Below are 19,059 nucleotides of genomic sequence, written 5' to 3'. Positions count from 1 at the left end.
TTTCCTGGAGGCTGTAAGGGAGAATCAGTTTCCTTGCCTTTTCCAGTTTATAGAGGCAACCACCACACTTCTTTGCTCATAAACCTCTTCTATCTTCCAGACAAGAAATGTAGGTGAAGTCCTTCTCATTACCACATCACTCTGATCTTGCTTCTGTTGTCACACCCCTAACACTTGTACCTCCGTCTTCCACTTTTAAGTACTATCGTGATTACACTGGGCCCACCCAAATTATCCAGAATAATCTTCCTATTTTACAGTCAGCTGATTAGAAACTTTAATTCAATCTTTAATTCAAACTTTAATTTCCCTTTGCCATGTAACTTAACATATCCAAATGTTCCAGGGATAAGGACAGGATTATCTTTGGTAGGCGAGATTTATTCTCCCTCCCACAGAAGAGTACACAAGGAACTTTAATTTTGTAATGTTTTGTTCCTTAAGTAGACAAAGGAGTTCATTATGTTTTTTATTATATCTCCCTATATGCCTCAAATATGTTTAAAAGCTTTTGATGTGAAATTTCCTTGTAAGGTAAGTTTTCCAAACTTTCATAGGGTCTTAAAATTTTAAAGAGATCGATCAGGAGCAGTAGGAGGTAAAGGGAGAAAAATATGGAAAAATCAAGGCGTTGGCTCTGCTTCAACCTAACCAGACCTTTTTATTGCCTTTTACTTTTCTTTAATTTAATTTTTTATTTTTTTAAATTTACATCCAAATTAGCATATAGTGAAACAATGATTTCAGGAGTAGATTCCTTAATGCCCCTTACCCAGTTAGCCCATCCCCCCACCCACAACCCCTCCAGTAACCTTCAGTTTGTTCTCTATATTTAGGAGTCTCTTCTGTTTTGTCTCCCTCCCTGTTTTCATATTATTTTTGTTTCCCTTCCCTTATGTTCATCTGTTTTGTCTCTTAAAGTCCTCATAGGAGTGAAGTCATATGATTTTTGTCTTTCTCTAATTTCACTTAGCATAATACCCTCCAGTTCCATCCACGTAGTTGCAAATGGCAAGATGTCATTCTTTTTGATTGCCAAGTAATACTCCATTGTGTATGTGTGTGTGTGTGTGTGTGTATATATATATATATATATATATACACCACACCTTCTTTATTCATTCATCCATCAATGGACATTTGGGCTCTTACCATACTCTGGCTATTGTTGATAGTGCTGCTATAAACATGGGGGTGCACGTGTCCCTTCGAAACAGCACACCTGTATCCCTTGGATAAATGCCTAGTAGTGCAACTGCTGGGTCGTGGGGTAGTTCTATTTTTAGTTTTTTGAGGAACCTCTATACTGTTTTCCAGAGTGGCTGCACCAGCTTGCATTCCCATTGCCTTTTACTTTTCTACATAACCTTTCATTTGAAAAGAAAAAAAAAAAAAGGATTCCAATTATTTAAACAAAAAAAGAGAATATAAATGCCATGTGACTCTAAGAAAAACTGTAATAAAATAAAATTAACTTACTTACATGGTATAAAAAGTAAATAATTAACAAGCTAGTCCTACAACGAGGCTACTGATGAGCTGAGTGATGCTTTGGGTAACATTGCAGGGCTAAGGAGACAGAACTTATGTTCAGTCCAAGGATCGCTGAAGCCAAGGAGAAAGAAGAAAAGGACACAAGGAAATGCCCATGCACATCGGTTAAGACCGTAAAGAGCAGTATTCTAAAAGTAATGAGTATGAACAAGAAGTTTACTGACTCACGGGGACTGCAACTCAGCTTCCAATATCAAAGACTGAAAACAGAATAATGTAGTCCTAGATTGCTAGTACCTTCAGGTACTAATGAAAGTGGACATTGTTGAAAGACGCCATCTCCTACGTATAAGTTTCTTCTAAAGAACAATTTCAAGTACGATGTCTACACTCGTAAAAAAATAAGTAACCAGGCGTATGAGGAGACAAGACAACTAGCAGAAACTGCAAACCATAGAAACAGACTCATAAGGCTCCGGATGGTCTCTGAAGTCTCTAACCGTGCAAACAATGTTTAAGATAACAAAAGACGGAGAATTCTGAGAGTCTCAAAGCCCAAGAATAGGACACTACAGATTTCTGAGGAGAAAACAAATCATAAAGCTGAAAAAATAAGTGCATTTAAGAACACAATGGATGGATTTAAAGGCACAGTAAGCACAGCAGAAGGGATTATTCATGAATTGGAAGAGGTATCATAGGAAAATATTCAAAATAAAGACTGGAATGATAAAATGAAAACCACGAAGGAGAGGATAAGAGACATGGATAATACAGATGAGAAGGGCTAACATAACTAAGTCCCATCAGGAGAGGGGAGAGAATAAGGGGGAGGGGGCACAAATACTATTTAAAGAGACAATGGCTGAGAATTTTCTGAAACAAATGACAGCAAATTACAGATTCAAGAAGCATTATCAATCACAGTAGCATAAGCAAAAAGGGTATTCTTCAGGTAGTAAGAAAATGATCCAAAAAGGAAGTACAATAATGCAGGAAAGATTGAGAAATGGTAAAGATAATAGTACTTCTAAATGAATATTGACTGTATACAATAATGATAGTATCTTGTAGGGTATTAAACACACAGAATTAAAAGATACAACAACATGGTCAAATTAAGACAGGGTCGGGAGGAGTAAATGGATTTGAAACATTGTAATATTCTTTGTTTGGAAAAAGAGTAAACGCGCCAATTAATATTATACATTGATGAGTCAAAATGCATGTTTTAATATCTAGCATAACCATTAAGGAATACCAAGAGGGTAGAACTTCTAAGTTAATAAAGTGAGCCTCCTGCTAGACACTTGCAGATACTATAATCAGACAGGAAATGGAAAAACAATAGTTCTGTCACACTGCTAAGAAAGGGAAGGAAAAAAAATAAAAGTCAGTAAGTAAGGTGAGGTGATGGAGAATATGCTATTTTATCCTCAAACTCAAGAGGAGACATTTCTCTAAATAGTAAAGGGCAACCCTGCAAACTCCGTGTTAATACTGGTGCTATAAAAACCTTAAACCCTACCCCTGTTACAGAACTTCTGCCTCGGAGCTGACAAACTACTCTGCTGACGGCATCTGCAGTAACCCTCAGACATTCTCACGTACCACTACTCTCAACTCATTGGCAGACCTCTGACAAAGGAGTATTTTTTTCCTCCTTTTTGATGTCACTCCGAGTGATTTCATAGGGAAAGACCTACTGTGCAAAAGGAATTACCATATGAAGTGCTCTCCTAATAGTTCTTTCCTCAAAATCCTTGAGGTCTTCCTTTTCCATCGGGTCATAGCTAATTTGGACACGGATTTACTGGCATCCCTTTATTTAAATCAAACCCAACTTGAACATCCCTAGGAAGTATGCCTCTTGCAAAAAACAAAAATTTTACTGACATCGGCAGATTGATTGGGGCTGAACCCATCGAGACTAAACTGACCCATCCAAATACGTACCCACATTTGGACAGTACTCCCTAAAGCAGCAGCTAAAAGAAGGGCTAAAAACAACTGAGTACCTTACAGGGAAAGGACTCACTGTACTTCACACGAATCCTTGTAATATTCCCATCTTCGTGATTCAAAAATATGAAACAGAATATTCACCTCCCCCACCTACCTCATTTATAAACAGAACCAAACCAACAGAGTATTTTACCTTCACTGCCCCCTGCCACTTACAGATCTGTGTCTTTCTGCAGTGTTTCTTTAGATCAAAACAGTCAATACTTGTTCGTCTTGGGAAAATCAACAGTACATCTGGACATTTATGCCCTAGGTATATACTGGGGCACCCTCCAATTTTGCAGTAAGTCCTCAACCTGTACCTCAAGGATCTTAAATTTCCCTGGATTTCTACCCTAGTCTAATATGTGGATGATCTTTTGTCATGTTTGAAAGATGAGGTAAGCCCCAAGGCTGATTGCATTTTTTCTGTTGTATCTCAGAAAGGACATAGATTTCCAAAGAGAAGTTATGACTTTATTAAAGTACACTAACTAGCACATCATTTATCCAAAGGAGATAAATCCCTTATTCTTGACAGATTATAAATTGTTCAAAACTTTCCAAGAAACTAAGAGACAATTACAAAGATTCCTAGATATCACTGACCACTGCAGGCAATGGGTTCCCACTTTTCCGTGACAGTATGATTATTTGACAATTTAACCAAGACCTCCTCAATAACCAAAGCTCTTCCCTGGAAACCTAAACACGTACAGATCTTTTGTTAGATAAAAAAGAGCACTTCAGTCACTTCCTACTCTGAGTTAGTTATCATAAAATTTTCTATCTATTCATCCATGAGAGATCTGAACAAGCCCTTAGTGTTCTGACTTCACTTGATGAGAATCATCAGAGATCAAGAGGTTACTAAAGTTTCTCTTGACCCCGTGGTAAAAGATTACCCAGTTGGTCTAAAAATAGCCACAGTAAAGCTTTTGTCCACTTAATTTAAGGATCTTCTTCTAACCCCAAGGTCCTTCATACTGTACAATCTTTGTTGCTCACTGCAAAGACAGAACATGTCTCAGCAAGGAGGCTTAGCTCCTATAAAATCCTATTGCTTTACCCTTCACATATTTCCATTCATGGTAATACTCAAGGGGTCAGTAAACTATGGCCCACGAGCCAAATTCAGCCCACAGCATGGCCTATCGGCTAAGAATGATTTTTATACTGTTAAATTATTATTAAAGAAAAGAAAAGAAAAAGAATACACAACAGAGACTGTTATATGGCCCACAAAGCCCAAAACATTTACTATCTGACCCTTTACAGGAAAAGTTTGCTGATCTCTGCTACTTTCTCCTCCCTAAAAAAGGAGAAACTACTCTCTACTGGCAAACCATGCCCTAAATAGACTTACAGAAACTCCCCTAGAAAATTCAGACTTAATCTTCACTGTTGATGGGTCAATCTTAAGAACAAAACAAGTAAATAGTAGGCAGAATATGCTGCAACAGATCTCAAACTCACCCCTAGAATGTGACTCCTTTGCTAGAGGCAAGACACACCTAACTGGCAGAATTCCCCATGAATTCACCAGAGTTTGCTAGGTAGTGAACAGGTTAATTGGCATTAACAGGGTTAATACACGTAAGTTCAGAGCACATCTGCTTTTGAGGTAGTCCATAATTGTGGAATGCCTCGGAAATCGTGAGAGCTCTTGACTTCAGCATTAACGTTTCCTAAAAAGGTAACTATTATAAAGACAGAAGCGCATTTAAAACAGAGGTAACACAAAGATTAAAGAATGTGCCCTGGCTGATTGCTATGGTAGATAGGTATCTCTTACCAAGATTTTAGCCCTCATGATACGAAAAGTCCATTTGCACGATGCCAGCAATTATCTCCAGAGTTGGAAAAAGAAGGGTTTTAGGGAGAAATCTGAGTAAGTACCCAAGTTAGCTTCTGGTGTTCTCAGGACAGTTCCTCTGTGGCATCAGAGGTCCACAAATGAAACCTGGGAAAAATTTTACATAAAATTATATACTATGTTAAGGACAAATTGGTTAGAGAACTCAGTTCTCTTAACAGTTTAGGAAAGTGGGTAAACTTTAGTAAAATTGCTGAGCATGTTACAGTTTATGTCTCACCAGTATAATCCCTGCTTAAAACAGGAAATGTGGGGACACCTTGGTGTCTCAGTCAGTTAAGTGTCCCACTCTAGATCCTGGCTCAGGTCACGATCTCATAGTTTGTGGGAATGAGCCCTGCATTGGGCTCTGCGCTGACAGCATGGAGCCTGCTTGAGATTCTCTCCCTCTATCTCTCTGCCCCTCCTCTGCTCCTGTGCACTTTCTCTCCCTCCCTCTCTCCCAAAATAAAGAAATAAGTAAACATTAAAAACAACAGCAGTACACGTGAAGCATGGACAAGAGTCTAAACCTCAAGGTCTCTTTGAACACCCCCAAATGGTTTTCATACAAGGGTTTTGAATATGTTGTGATCATCGTTTGCTTATTCTTGGGGTAGACAGAAGCCCTTCCTTGTTGGAAATCTGTATCTCAAAGAGTAGCAAAAACCTTACTCAACTATGTGTTCCCAACCTCAGAAATTCCAACTTTCTCTCTGATGAGAGGTACCCATTTGCTGATACTATTATTAAAGAGTTTTTAAAGCCCTTCCACTTACTCAGAAATGTCACTGTCCAATCTTCAAGAAAGGTTCTGAAACTAGTATTAGCAAAAGTCTTAGAGTCTCTCCAACTTCCACAGCCTAAGATACTGCCACTGGTTTTAACGACAATGAAATCAATTCCTTCTGGAGCTTGACCACTCCCCAATTATGAGTTATTACACACCAGCCCATACGTTTAAGAATGTTAACTCTGATACTAGACCTACACTATTGCAAGCAGACATAGCCAAATACTGTCTGCCAGGGATTCATGCAATATACCCAGTCTTAACATTAATAGGTACAAGCAGCAGGGCGCCTGAATATGACAGTCGGTTAAGTGTCTGACTTTGGCTCAGGTCGTGATCTCACAGTTCGTGGTTTCAAGCCCCACGTCAGGCTCTGTGCTGACAGCTCAGAGCCTGGAACCTGCTTTGGATTCTGTGTCTCCCTCTCTCTCTGCTCCTCCCCCACTCATGCTCTATCTCTGTCTCTCAAAAATAAATAAACATTAAAAAAAATTTTTTTTTAAGGCTTATGTCAGTGTTGAATTGCTGCAAGACAGTTGCACCCAGAGAACTTGAACTGAAGATTCTTATGAGTCTTCTAGCAGCAAAAGGTCTTTGGAAGGAGAGAGCTTCAGCTAAAGACCTTTACACCAAGATCCACAGAATAGTGACTGTCATGCTCTAATCTCTATTACTCTGCTCTTCATTTTCCTAGTTGTCTTTTTTCTTCTTTTGCTGTTAAGGTTACTTTTAACTATGTTACCCATAAGGACCCTATTCTTAAAATTGGCTTTTCCATAGTTACTCCCTCTTATGAGCCCAAAACCTGGCTAAAACTGACTCATGATTTGACTAAGGCATACAATCAAACAGACCACCTTAGTCAATTCCGGTTGCTATAACAAAAATACCATAGTCTAGGTGGCTTATAAACAACAGAGATTTATTTCTCACAGTACTGGAAGCTGGGAAGCCCAAGATCAAGGTGCTGGCAGATTCAGTGTCTGCTGGGGGCCTGCCTCCCATAAACAGCTATCTTCCAGCTGTGTCCTCACATGGCAGAAGAGATGACTGAGCTCTCTAGGGTCTCTTTCAGGAGGGCACTAATCCCATTCGTGAGGTCTTGCCCCCATAACCTAAGCATCTTTCAAAGGACCCACTTCTAAATGTGAAGGCATTTGGGACTAGGTTTTAACGTATAAATTTAGGGAGGACACAAGCATTCAGTCTATAGCATCAACTATATACAGTTTATACAGTTTCCTTTGGTACCCACACAGCTTCCCTTGGTACAAGTTTCTTGTAATGAATCAACTGGTGTTCTGGGCAAGAGTACCTAGACTCAACTGTTAAGTAACCTTTTAAATGGCCGGTCCCACAGCAGGCCATCTATCCTACTGTACACGGGATAGGAGGTTCCTATCTCCACCAAAACCATATTCAGGGATCTTTCATGGGAGCTAGCTTCTGTAACTTAACTTTCCCAGAAACAGGTCTTGGAAAAAGAAGACCTCACAGTGAAGACAGTCTGCTTAAATTCAACCCCAAGTTCCTCCACTTTATTTTTTTTATTAATTTTATTTTATTTTATTTTTTTTTAATTTTTTTTTTCCAACGTTTTTTATTTATTTTTGGGACAGAGAGAGACAGAGCATGAACGGGGGAGGGGCAGAGAGAGAGGGAGACACAGAGTCGGAAACAGGCTCCAGGCTCCGAGCCATCAGCCCAGAGCCTGACGCGGGGCTCGAACTCACGGACCGCGAGATCGTGACCTGGCTGAAGTCGGACGCTTAACCGACTGCGCCACCCAGGCGCCCCTTAATTTTATTTTTTTAATTTACATCCAAATTAGTTAGCATAGAGTGCAACAATGATTTCAGGAGTAGATTCCTTAGTGCCCCTTACCCATTTAGCCCCTCCCCCTCCCCCCACTCCCTCCAGTAACCCTCTGTTTGTTCTCCATATTTATGAGTCTCTTATGCTTTGTCCCCCTCCCTGTTTTTATATTATTGTTTGCCTTCCCTTATGTTCATCTGTTTTGTCTCTTAAAAGTCCTCACATGAGTGAAGTCACATGATATTCGTCTTTCTCTGACTAATTTCACTTAGCCTAATACCTTCCGGTTCCATCCAAATTGCTGCCAATGGCAGGATTTCATTCTTTCTCATTGCCAAGTAGTATTCCATTGTATACATAAACCACATCTTCTTTATCCATTCATCCATCAATGGACATCTGGGCTCTTTCCATACTTTGGCTATTGTCAATAGTGCTGCTATAAACATTGGGGTGCATGTGTCCCTTCAAAACAACACACCTGTATCCCCTGGATAGATACCTAGTAGTGCAATTGCTGGGTCCTAGGGTAGTTCTATTTTTAGTTTTTTTGAGGCACCTCCATACTGTTTTCCAGAGTGGCTGCACCAGCTTCGCATTCCTACAAATTCCTCCACTTTAGAGCTACCTGATGATATTGACACTACAAATTTCATTACCTGGTAATAGATCACTCTTGTTAAGTGCCATCAAAATGTTACAGTACTCTGAAACAACTCTGATGGGGGTAACACAGATCATCAGGTGTTTCCTAAAGACTAATACTGAATGTATAGCATAAAAGTCTATGGGTTACCACTTACCAACCAGTCACCAATGTCAAGGATTTGTGACCTTGGTAAACTGATGCCTCTCTTCAGGGATCTCACCCAAAGCCCATTTTGGCCCATCAGCTTGCCCTCTTGGAAACCATTTGAGAATCTAATTCTCTAATCATTCAAAGGGATTCCGAATTACTTACCTCACATCAAGCTTTTTCACTTCCAGCTTTAGAAGATGCCTATTAAGTAATGGGGAATTCTACGTACTAAGGTTCAGAGCAAAAGAATGAGACAATGCAAACAAGACCAAAGAACTCTTTGTCCCAGAGGCTTGTAAAACAAGGTAGGTAGTAGTTTTGAAAAAAGCTACTTTAGATATAATACTGGTTTGTCTTGGGATAAATGGCATGCTTACAACATTTTAGCCCCTTCAGTCCTCTCTGGGATCTTTACTATTATTACAGAGACTGGAAAAGCAAAGGAAATAATCATAAATTTGATAATTTTGTCAATAACCACACATCTGATTTAGTGGGCTCTTTTGGATGAAGTGGTTTAATTTTGGCTTAATTTCTTGCCTTAATTTTGGCACTCCTGGCTCCTGCAGACTGCAGACTCTGATATAATCCTTTTCTTAGAATTTGTGTTGCAGTGCCTAGGCGTGACCTTCAGAGTATTAAATGTTGCTGCATAGCCACAGTCCAGCCAAATGACCCCAAAATGACCATGTAACAGGAGGAGAGGAAACTCTGATTCTTACAAAGACTAAAGTGACCATCTTCCCCTTTCACACCCCCACCCCCAGTTTATTTCATCATAACACCTCATAGAGTGATAAAGATCTGGACTGATCATATTTCCAGACATTCATGGGAAGGGGATCTGAGAACCAAAGCCACCTAAAACCACACACTGTCTACATTAACATGGCTTTACTATTTGACTTAATACAGCTTTACTAATCCAGGAACTCTTACCCAGCAAAATAAGTTATAAATAACCTTGTTTGTTTCAGGTCCCCAAGATACACTTATCCAAAAAACAAATCCCCTTCCCAGGATAATAAGTCACCCAACTAAGCTTATCAAAGACTTGATCAGAAACTCTTACTTAGTGCCATTATCTTTGCCTTATCCCATTCAGGCTTTTGCAGTGAAAGATCTATATTAAAGCAGACCCCAACATCCTCATAAATACCCTTCCTGTTTCTGAGACACTACTAAAATTCCATAAAGACAGAAGACTCCCTTACTATAGCAGTAAACTAGGCTTTGCTTTATTAATAAGATATTTTGGTCATCTTTTGGGGAAGCCCATGAGAAAAGTTGTACTGATACGGAAATCTAGGGGGTCCGTAAAAAAATGGCCTATTCCCTACCTGATCTTTTCATAAGCAAGCATCTGCTTCTACAGGCAAATGTTTTACTGCTTTATGCTTAAGTATGAATTGGCTGCTGAGAATCACCACACTTAAGGAAAGCCTCTAATAAGGAGAGACCAAAATAGCTCGGAAGAAACAAAGACAAAGCACCAACGAGAAGAGAAATTAAAACATCTATACTATCACAAAGACATTAGCTATTGTATCCATAAAACATAAACAAGTTTATATAAAAATATTCAGATGACAGGGGCGCCTGGGTGGCTCAGTCTGCTGAGCTTCTGACTTTGGCTCAGGTCATGATCTCATGGTCCATGAGTTTGAGCCCCACGTTGGGCTCTGTGCTGACAGCTTGGAGCCTGGAGCCTGTTTTGGATTCTGTCTCCCTCTCTCTCTGCCTCTCCCCCACACACTTGCATGCACGCTCTCTCGCTCTCTCTCTCTCAAAAATAAACATTTAAAAAATTTTTTGAATAAAAATAAAAAAATAAAACAAAATAAAAATGTTCAGATGACAGAAATAAATATGAAAGCAGAATAAAAAATTAACTGGAAAGGCTGAAAGATAAAGTTGAAAATCAAAATCCAAAAAAAGAGAACAAAGTAAATGTAAAGAGAAATTATCAAATAGTTAACATTTTATACAACTGAAAGATGTGTTTGCTAACTGAAAGCTCCCTTCCCACATCTCTATACTCTCAGCATAAAAGACCCAGAAATGTATATACTCATAAAAGTTAAAGAAACAGAAGTTTAAAAAGCAGATCTTAAAAGCTTTCAAAAATAAAAAGAAGTTATATACAGGGATCAAGAGTCTGAATGGCATTGGACAACACTGAATGGCATTCAACAACACTGAAGTTAGAAGATAACAATATATTCAACATTCTGGTGTGTGTGTTTTTCTTAATTTCCAACCTAGAATTCCATATCCAGCCAAAGTATCACTGTTAGCTTCTTCCCATATCCATAATTTTCTTCCTTTTATTATCAGAGCCCCACCAAGCATAGCTGAGCACATATCCACCTAACTAAATATACTAGATTTTCCTGTTTCCCTTGTACCTACTAATAGGTGTGGCTACATGACAACCTCGTGGCCACTGACATATGAGCAAAAGTAATATGGGCAGCTTCCAGTTCATGCCCTTAAAACAAATCTGCATGCCCTCCACTTCCTCTTTCCTCCTTCTCAAGGATGGAGTAAGACAGGGTAATAAGCCATCTTTGAGCATATAGATAAAGACAGCACACGTGCTGCTGAAGCAAGCACTGAGCATATAGATAAACCACAGAGAAGTTCTTAGTATGTACACGAATCACCTAGGAATCTTGTTAAAATGGAGATTCTGACTCAGTAGGTCTGGGCTGGGCCTGAGATTCTGCATTTTTAACAAGCTCCCATATGTTGCTGCTGTTTCCGGGAATCATACTTAGAGTTCCAAGGCCCAAGAGTAGAGAATGATGTAACAAGAAAGAAGGCACCTGGGTCTCTAGAAAACTCCAGGAAAATCCACTCTATCTTCGCTCAACTCTTGACCAGCTCAGTAAAAAAAGAGAAATAAACATCTTTATTAAGCCACTGATATACCACTAAAAAACAAAACAAAACCAAAAACTGACAATGGTGTACTTAGTTGTCTAATAATATTTCTGCCAAAAAGTCAGTGATTTATAATTTGCATTAAAATAAACATAAAATCTTGTCCAAGGAATACTCTTATAAACCTTAAGATTAGACTATATGACAACTTAAATGTTCTAAACTAAGTCTGCTGAATACATTACTTTATATCCTCATGACTAAATAGGAAATAATACAGCTTCACTCCAGACATTTTGAAATGTTAACAAGTCATTTATCTACCACTCAGAAAGAATACCTTGGCTGTTCACTTCCAGTCTGAATTTATGTTTGTCTTTTTTTAAATGTTTATTTATTTTGAGGGGTGTGGGAGAGCGAGCAGGAGGAGGAGCAGAGAGAGAGAGGAAGAGAGAGAATCCAAAGCAGACTCCACACTGTCAGTGCAGAGCCCAACGCAGGGCTCGAACCTACCAACTGAGAGACCATGACCCGAGCTGAAATCAAGAGTCAGATGCTAACTGACTGAGCTACCCAGGTGCCCCTATGTTTGTCTTTCTATATGTGTTCATTTAAACATTTTATATATGATTTTTTTATTTTCCAGAATTTCAACAAACACATTACATTTGATATGAGAGAGGGACAGAGACAGAGACAGAGAGGCAAACCAAGAAACAGGCAAACCAGGAAACACTCTTAACTATAGAGAACAAACTGAGGGTTACTGGAGGGGAAGTGGGTAGAGTGATGGGCTAAATGGGTGGCAGATTAAGGAGTACACTTGTAGTGATGAGCCCCGGGTGATGTCTGGATGTGGTGAAGCACTATATTGTACACCTGAAACTAAAACAACACTGTAAGCTAACTAACTGGAATTGAAATAAAAAGTTAAAGAAAAAAATAAATAAAATATTAAAAAATAAAAAATTCTCACAAAGAAAAAAAAGAAAACAATTATTTTCTTTTAAAACCTAAACAATGCCAATTATTTTGAATGAATATAAATATATCCTAGTTCATATATCTCAATACAATGAGATATCAACTCACATGAATGCTAACTAATCAGTTAAAGGAAAGCAAAAAAGGGGTAGATTTAAAGTAACCTTCAAGAAATCTCATAGGGACCTGGGAGAGAAGTTTTATATAGAGTGCATATATTGTATTCAGCATTCACATTCCAACTGCGCTTTTAATATTTATCATAGAGTCTTTAATCCTTATCATAGAGTCTTTCCGTACTACAGGTTATATGACCCTTCTCTTTGCTCATATAACATTCAGAGTATACCACATTAATAGCGCTGTTAAAATTTTCTAATTGCATCACATCAGATAATGATGGGCTCTCCCACTGTCTGTGATGCTAAGATTGATCATTTTGTTAAGCTGGTGACTGCCAGAACTCTCCATATGTAAAGGTATATCTTCTTCTCTGCAATTAGAAAATTATTCATGAGGTGATACTTGGAGATGAAAGGCATAGTCTATATCCCAACAAACTTTCACCATACGACTTTAGTATCCATAGATGACTCTTGCCTGAACCAATTATTATACTGGGAGTCTCAGAATGCTTTTTTCTGATTCTATCATTCCTTCTACATTTATCAAATGGCATTCTTCTATAAAGAACTCCCTCTTCCAAACTTTTTTACTGTCAATAGGGATTCATGGATTCTTTATTTGACATATTATAATCTATTATTCTTTTTGATGTTCAAATTGCCCCAAATTTGTCCAGTAAAAACCTCTTCATGTCTACTCCTATTCCTTTTGAAATGATTTGACATCTTTGAAGATGTCACTAGAAGGCAAACAGAATTTGAGACCTAAATAATTAAATAAGACAAACACTGTAAGACAATTCAATAAGACTGTCCCACACAGCTTCCTGTTTTTCCATCTCTCCATTAATGGCACTGTCACCAACTCTGTTATTCAAGCCAGAAACCTCAGAATAATTCTTGACCCTCCCTTTCCCTCACCACTAGGCGGAGAAGGAAATAGGGTGGTTGGAGGAATGGAGCACTGTTACTTTCCAGTTCATGCTCTTCTATGTATTATGTATACTGTTTATACTTCTTTCTGTGCCCATTTCATTAGTTTAAAAAATTTTAAAGAACTGTTCAAAAAATGTAAGTGTGTTGCTCATCAACTTTGAAAGGCAAACCAACCATCTCCAGGTTTCATCATAACTTACTATACTTTTTCTAGATCTAGCCCATTGGTCCAAAGTTCTCTAACTGATAATGGATCCTCATATAAAATCTCAGAGCTGGTAGGATCATACAAGTTATCTAGTCCAAACATCCACCCAATACTTGAGTTTCCTTCACAACTCCATCAATTTGTCATTTAGGATATGCCAAGACCATGTGTATAAAGAAAGAATTCTCTGGGGCAACTGGGAGGCACAGTTCTTAAGCATCCAACCTTGATTTTGGCTCAGGTCATGAACTCACAGTTGTGAGATTGAGCCCTGCACTGGGTTCGACACTGTGCATGGAGGCTGCTTGAGGTTCTCTCTCTCCCTCCATCCCTCTCCCAAGCTCGCATGCTCTCTGCATGCTCTCTGGACAGGAAGGAAGGTAGGAAGGTAGGAAGGTAGGAAGGTAGGAAGGTAGGAAGGTAGGAAGGAAGGAAGGAAGGTAGGAAGGAAGGAAGAAAACAAAACAAAAGAAAGGGAGGGAGGGAAAATTGTCTCATGCTTAGACAACTTGGTCTGTTAAAAAATTGCTCATGTTAAAGTGCCAAAGTGCATCTTTAGTTTCAGACATAGTCATAGTTCCACATCTTGGGTCCCAAAGAAGTTCTGTTAGTCTTCTAGATTTAAAATAGTACCCATATGGGAAGGTATGCTTATACCCCTTGATTTAACTATCAGAAGACAGAGGATAAAACCTCAAGTTCCATTTAGTAACTAATTGTGGATCTATCATTCATGAATATACCTAAACTTTTCTAGAAATTATGTTTTCAGCAACAAAATAAACTATTATAGAGCTTCTACCCAACTGTCCTACTTCAAGATTGGGAAACGAAAACAGCTCATAAGCCTAAGATTTAGAAACAAGTTTATATTCAGGATTGCCTGGGTGGCTCAGTTGGTTAAGTGTCCAACTTTTAATTTTAGCTCAGGTCATGATCCCAGGGTCCTGGGATCAAGCCCTGCATCGGACTCTGCGCTGACAGCATGAAGCCTGCTTGGGATTCTCAGTCTCTCTCCCTTCCCACCCCCTCTCAAGATAAATAAACAAAAAAAAAAAAAAAAAAGAAATTCATATTCAACTTACCTGTATAGTCACAGTTTTCTAAACTTCAAATCCACCCCTTTAATTTCCAACCTGAAAGACCCAAACCCTTTTAGTTTATATATTATAACACCCTTCTCCCAATAATTTTACTTGCCTTTCTCCAAACCTGTTCTAGTTATCTTCCTACAAAATGACAACACTTGTCAAAAGTAAAAAGGTACTACAATTTTGTACAATAGTAGAATTACATTTTCTACTTTGTTTTTAATACGTGGTCTAAGTGATAACAGTGAATACCTGCTTCCTTTGCCCAACTCCCACCCCTGCAATATGTGTTTTCTAGAGATACTCTCCCCCTACAACTTTCTGGAACCCATTCAAATGCTTATAACAAGAACAAACATATTTATACAACCAGATCCTATTCAAAATGCATAGTTTACTGAGCCAAGCTTGAACACCTGCACTGAGCCAGAGCAACAACAGTGTGTTTCAATATATGAAAAGGGTCATCTGGCCATTTGCAATCAACAAGTATTTACAGTACTTGTTATTTGCTCTATACTAGCAAACACAGGCAAGTCTCTTATAGCATGAGTTTTTTTATAACATAATGTAATTATAACCTCACCAATTAGGGGAAAAGAATCAGTATGTGAAGGCACTGTTATTACAACGCAAAATGGAATCAGCATAGAGTAAGTAGGAAAAATAATAGTTGCATCCAAACAATAGATAGATGCACACATAGACAGATGCACTGTTTGAGTGTCTGGGGTTCTTCTGGAATAGAATTGTTCTGTTTACCCAAGCATTGTTTTTTCTTTTGTTTACCACTGCCCGTAATAAACAAAAGAATGCATGGTCAAGGACAAAGGTGATAGGGATGTCTAAGAATCTTCTGAGTAGACTAAATGGTAAAGGAGTAAGCATGATTTGTTTCTGTTAACTTGTCAATAGATACAGTACTTTCAGGTTACGCTTATAAAAATACATATATCATAGCAAGTCAGCAGAAACCCTGTAATCCCCTCTCCCAATGAAACAGCTGTTTCTTTAAGGGATTTTTCATCATAAAACATTTCTCAGGAACACAACCATGACGTTATAGCAGAAGCACTATAGGTTATTATCTGAAAACAAAACATACTTAGGAAAATCATCTACTAATAAACATCTCAAATTCTTCTTGACAGATGTGAATTAGCATTAATTGGGCACTGGAGAAATAGGGAATCACGAATAACTGAACAAAGCAAGATTAATAAATATATTAAAGTACACAAAACTTAGATGGCCTTACAAGAGCTTGAAAACTTTGTTTACATGCTTTATCTTACCATGTTATACAAAAGATTTCTGTGAGATGAAATCATTTTACAGATGAGAAATCTAAAGTGCTCAGATTAAATGAATTGCCCAAGCTCATAAAGCTAGTATATTGCATGTAAGATGTCAGTCTCATATCTAACAATGTTATGAAAATAAAAATTACTAAGAGGTCTTACCTAACAGAAAAAAACTAGGAACATTACCATTTAAAATCAAAAGTAAAGCAAAAATATTCCACCCCCAGCCAATGCTGGTTACTTTAGATTTCCTAACATTGAAGAACTAGAAAGAGATTAATAATAAAACTAAAAACATAATAGGAAAGAGTCACAAATTCATTAAAAATTTTTAATTACACAGGAACAGAAAGTTTATGGCTATTTGGCCACCATGGTAGGTTAATGGGGATTCACTGAACTATCTTTACTTTGGGTATGTTTTTAAAATTCCATAACAAATAGTTAACAAGTCATTGTTAGTATAAGTATGTCACAAATAATTGCATGAGATCAAATGACACACAAAACTACACATAAGACTACTAAAACAAATAAAGTACCTAGTAATAAACAATATGTAGGATCTATATGAATGAAACTGCAAGGCTTTATCAAGATTCATAAGATAAAATTTGAACAAATAAAAACATAACCACGCTGCTGAATATAAACAGTAATTAACACATTAAACACAACTTAAATCCACGTCAAAAAATATTTTTTAGAACTTGAATTGTTGCTCTTAAAGTTTACTTAGAATAAATGGGCAAAAAAACTAAATTTTTTTTAAAGAAAAGTAATGAAAGGGCACCTCACCAGTTATTATAGTCTATGACTTAAAACAATAGGGGAATAACACAAGAATAGACAGATCGATGGGCTAGCAGAGAAAGTCCAGAAAGAAACACAAGTGTATATGCAAACTCAAGGTAGTGATAAAGGTGGCATTTCAAATATACTGTGAAAGAATTATTCAACAGTACTAAAAGGACTACAAAAACTACAGTTAGAATCCTGTATAACATTGCTCTGACAAATACATTTGATCAAATAAAATTTAACTGCAAAAACTTTCTTAACCCATAAAAACGCTAGAAGAAAATGTAAGAGGGGCGCCTGGGTGGCTCAGTCGGTTGGGCGGCCGACTTCGGCTCAGGTCATGATCTCACGGTCCGTGAGTTCGAGCCCCACGTTGGGCTCTGTGCTGACAGCTCAGGGCCTGGAGCCTGTTTCAGATTCTGTGTCTCCCTCTCTCTGACCCTCCCCCATTCATGCTCTGTCTCTCTCTGTCTCAAAAATGAATAAACGTTAAAAAAAAAAATTGTAAAAAAAAGAAAATGTAAGAAAAAATGTATATAATAGAGAAAAGTCAGAGGCAGTAAGACAATGAGATTTTATTACACATTAATATTTCCTAAGTGTAAAAATTGACAAATGAAAAATTAGAAATACTTACAATATGAAAAAAAGAGTTGATATCCCAATAAACAAGGCACTTTAAAAAAAAAATTTAAAGAAAATGATAGGAAAACAGGCAAAATATGGGCAATTCACAAAAGAAATTAAATAATGAACAAATAAGAAACTATAAATTTAAATATGAATGAAACAAATAGACGTAAAACCATGATTCCATAGGTTTCCTATCAAATTTGCAAAGATTAAAAGAAAATTATTCTTAAAATTATATAATAGAGATAATGATCAAGAAAGTGGCAAACATTACTCCTGTTCATTATGAATGAGATTACAAATAAGTTCAACTTTCTTGGAGAAAATCTGGCCTTATATATCAAAAACCTGATTCAATAAAGCCACTTCTAGAAATGTTTCCTACAGATAAAATCATGGATGTCTACAAAGATGTAGCAACAAAATTTTAACTGCAAAAGATACTTGAATGTAAAAATAAATATATATAAGACACCACCACACAATATAATAAATACACATTAAAAACTTAACAGAAAGATGGTAAGTAACATGGAATATACATAATTTATTGTTGAGGGAATGAAGCAGGTTTAAAAACAATAGGCACAATATGATCTGACTTTTAAGAAACATGACTAGAAAAATGTCTGGGTGGCCAAAGTAAGGTGAATTTTATTTTCTTCTTATAATTTATTTGCACTGTAAGTTCTACAACTGATACTCCATTACTCCCATAATTTGAAAAGCATTAAGTTGCATCTTTAACTGACAACTGACAGGGAAGAGGCAGATGAACTCTGAAAACACAACTGTTTAGTACAGAAACCAATACATGCATACATATAAATTGTATACTACATTTTAGGATGATTTTCATCCACAGTGATTAAAATAAACGTTTGATGAATAAAAAGTGAACCAGTTACCCAGAAAACTTTGCAACCTAGAGCCATATGTCTAAGGTATCCCAATCTATTAGAAAAGTAAAAGATAGTAGCAAATGCAATCAGAGTTTAATCTTTATGAACCACAGATTATTCTAAACAATCTTGAAAAACAAGAATAAGGCTAGAGAGAACTCACACCCCTGATTTCACTTACTACAAAGCTACAGTAATCAAAACACTCTGGTAATGACAAAAGGACAGACATATACCATACAGACCAAAAGAATAGAGTCTAGAAATAAATGCTTGCATATATGGTCAAACGATTCTTGATAAAGGTGCTTGGGCCAGTCAATGGAGGAAAAGACATCTTTTCAACAAGTATTTGAAAAGTGGATATCCACATGCAAAAGAATGAAGCTATACCATTACCTAATACCATATACAAAACTTAACTCAAAA

The 19,059-nt window shown here is 37.4% G+C and overlaps 1 protein-coding gene across 5 annotated transcripts in view; it reads right to left on the bottom strand.

Moving 5' to 3' along the window:
• The window catches only part of CDK8 (cyclin dependent kinase 8), a 120,124-nt gene that overhangs the window by 83,784 nt on the left and 17,281 nt on the right, over positions 1-19,059 (bottom strand). The window contains exon 1 of one of the 5 annotated variants that reach the window (XM_042986896.1): positions 14,985-15,003. The exons of 3 other annotated variants lie outside the window; for them this stretch is intronic. The gene's annotated coding sequence lies outside the window, so the exon portion shown is untranslated. Of the gene's footprint in view, positions 1-5,293; positions 5,584-14,984; positions 15,004-19,059 lie in introns of those variants that run through there. One more of the 5 variants, XM_042986960.1, reaches the window with a different exon arrangement.

Source organism: Panthera tigris, chromosome A1 (assembly GCF_018350195.1).
Source record: "Panthera tigris isolate Pti1 chromosome A1, P.tigris_Pti1_mat1.1, whole genome shotgun sequence".
NCBI lineage: Eukaryota > Metazoa > Chordata > Mammalia > Carnivora > Felidae > Panthera > Panthera tigris.
The sequence above is the reverse complement of the archived record's forward strand: the minus strand, read 5'-3'. Positions and strand labels throughout refer to the sequence as shown.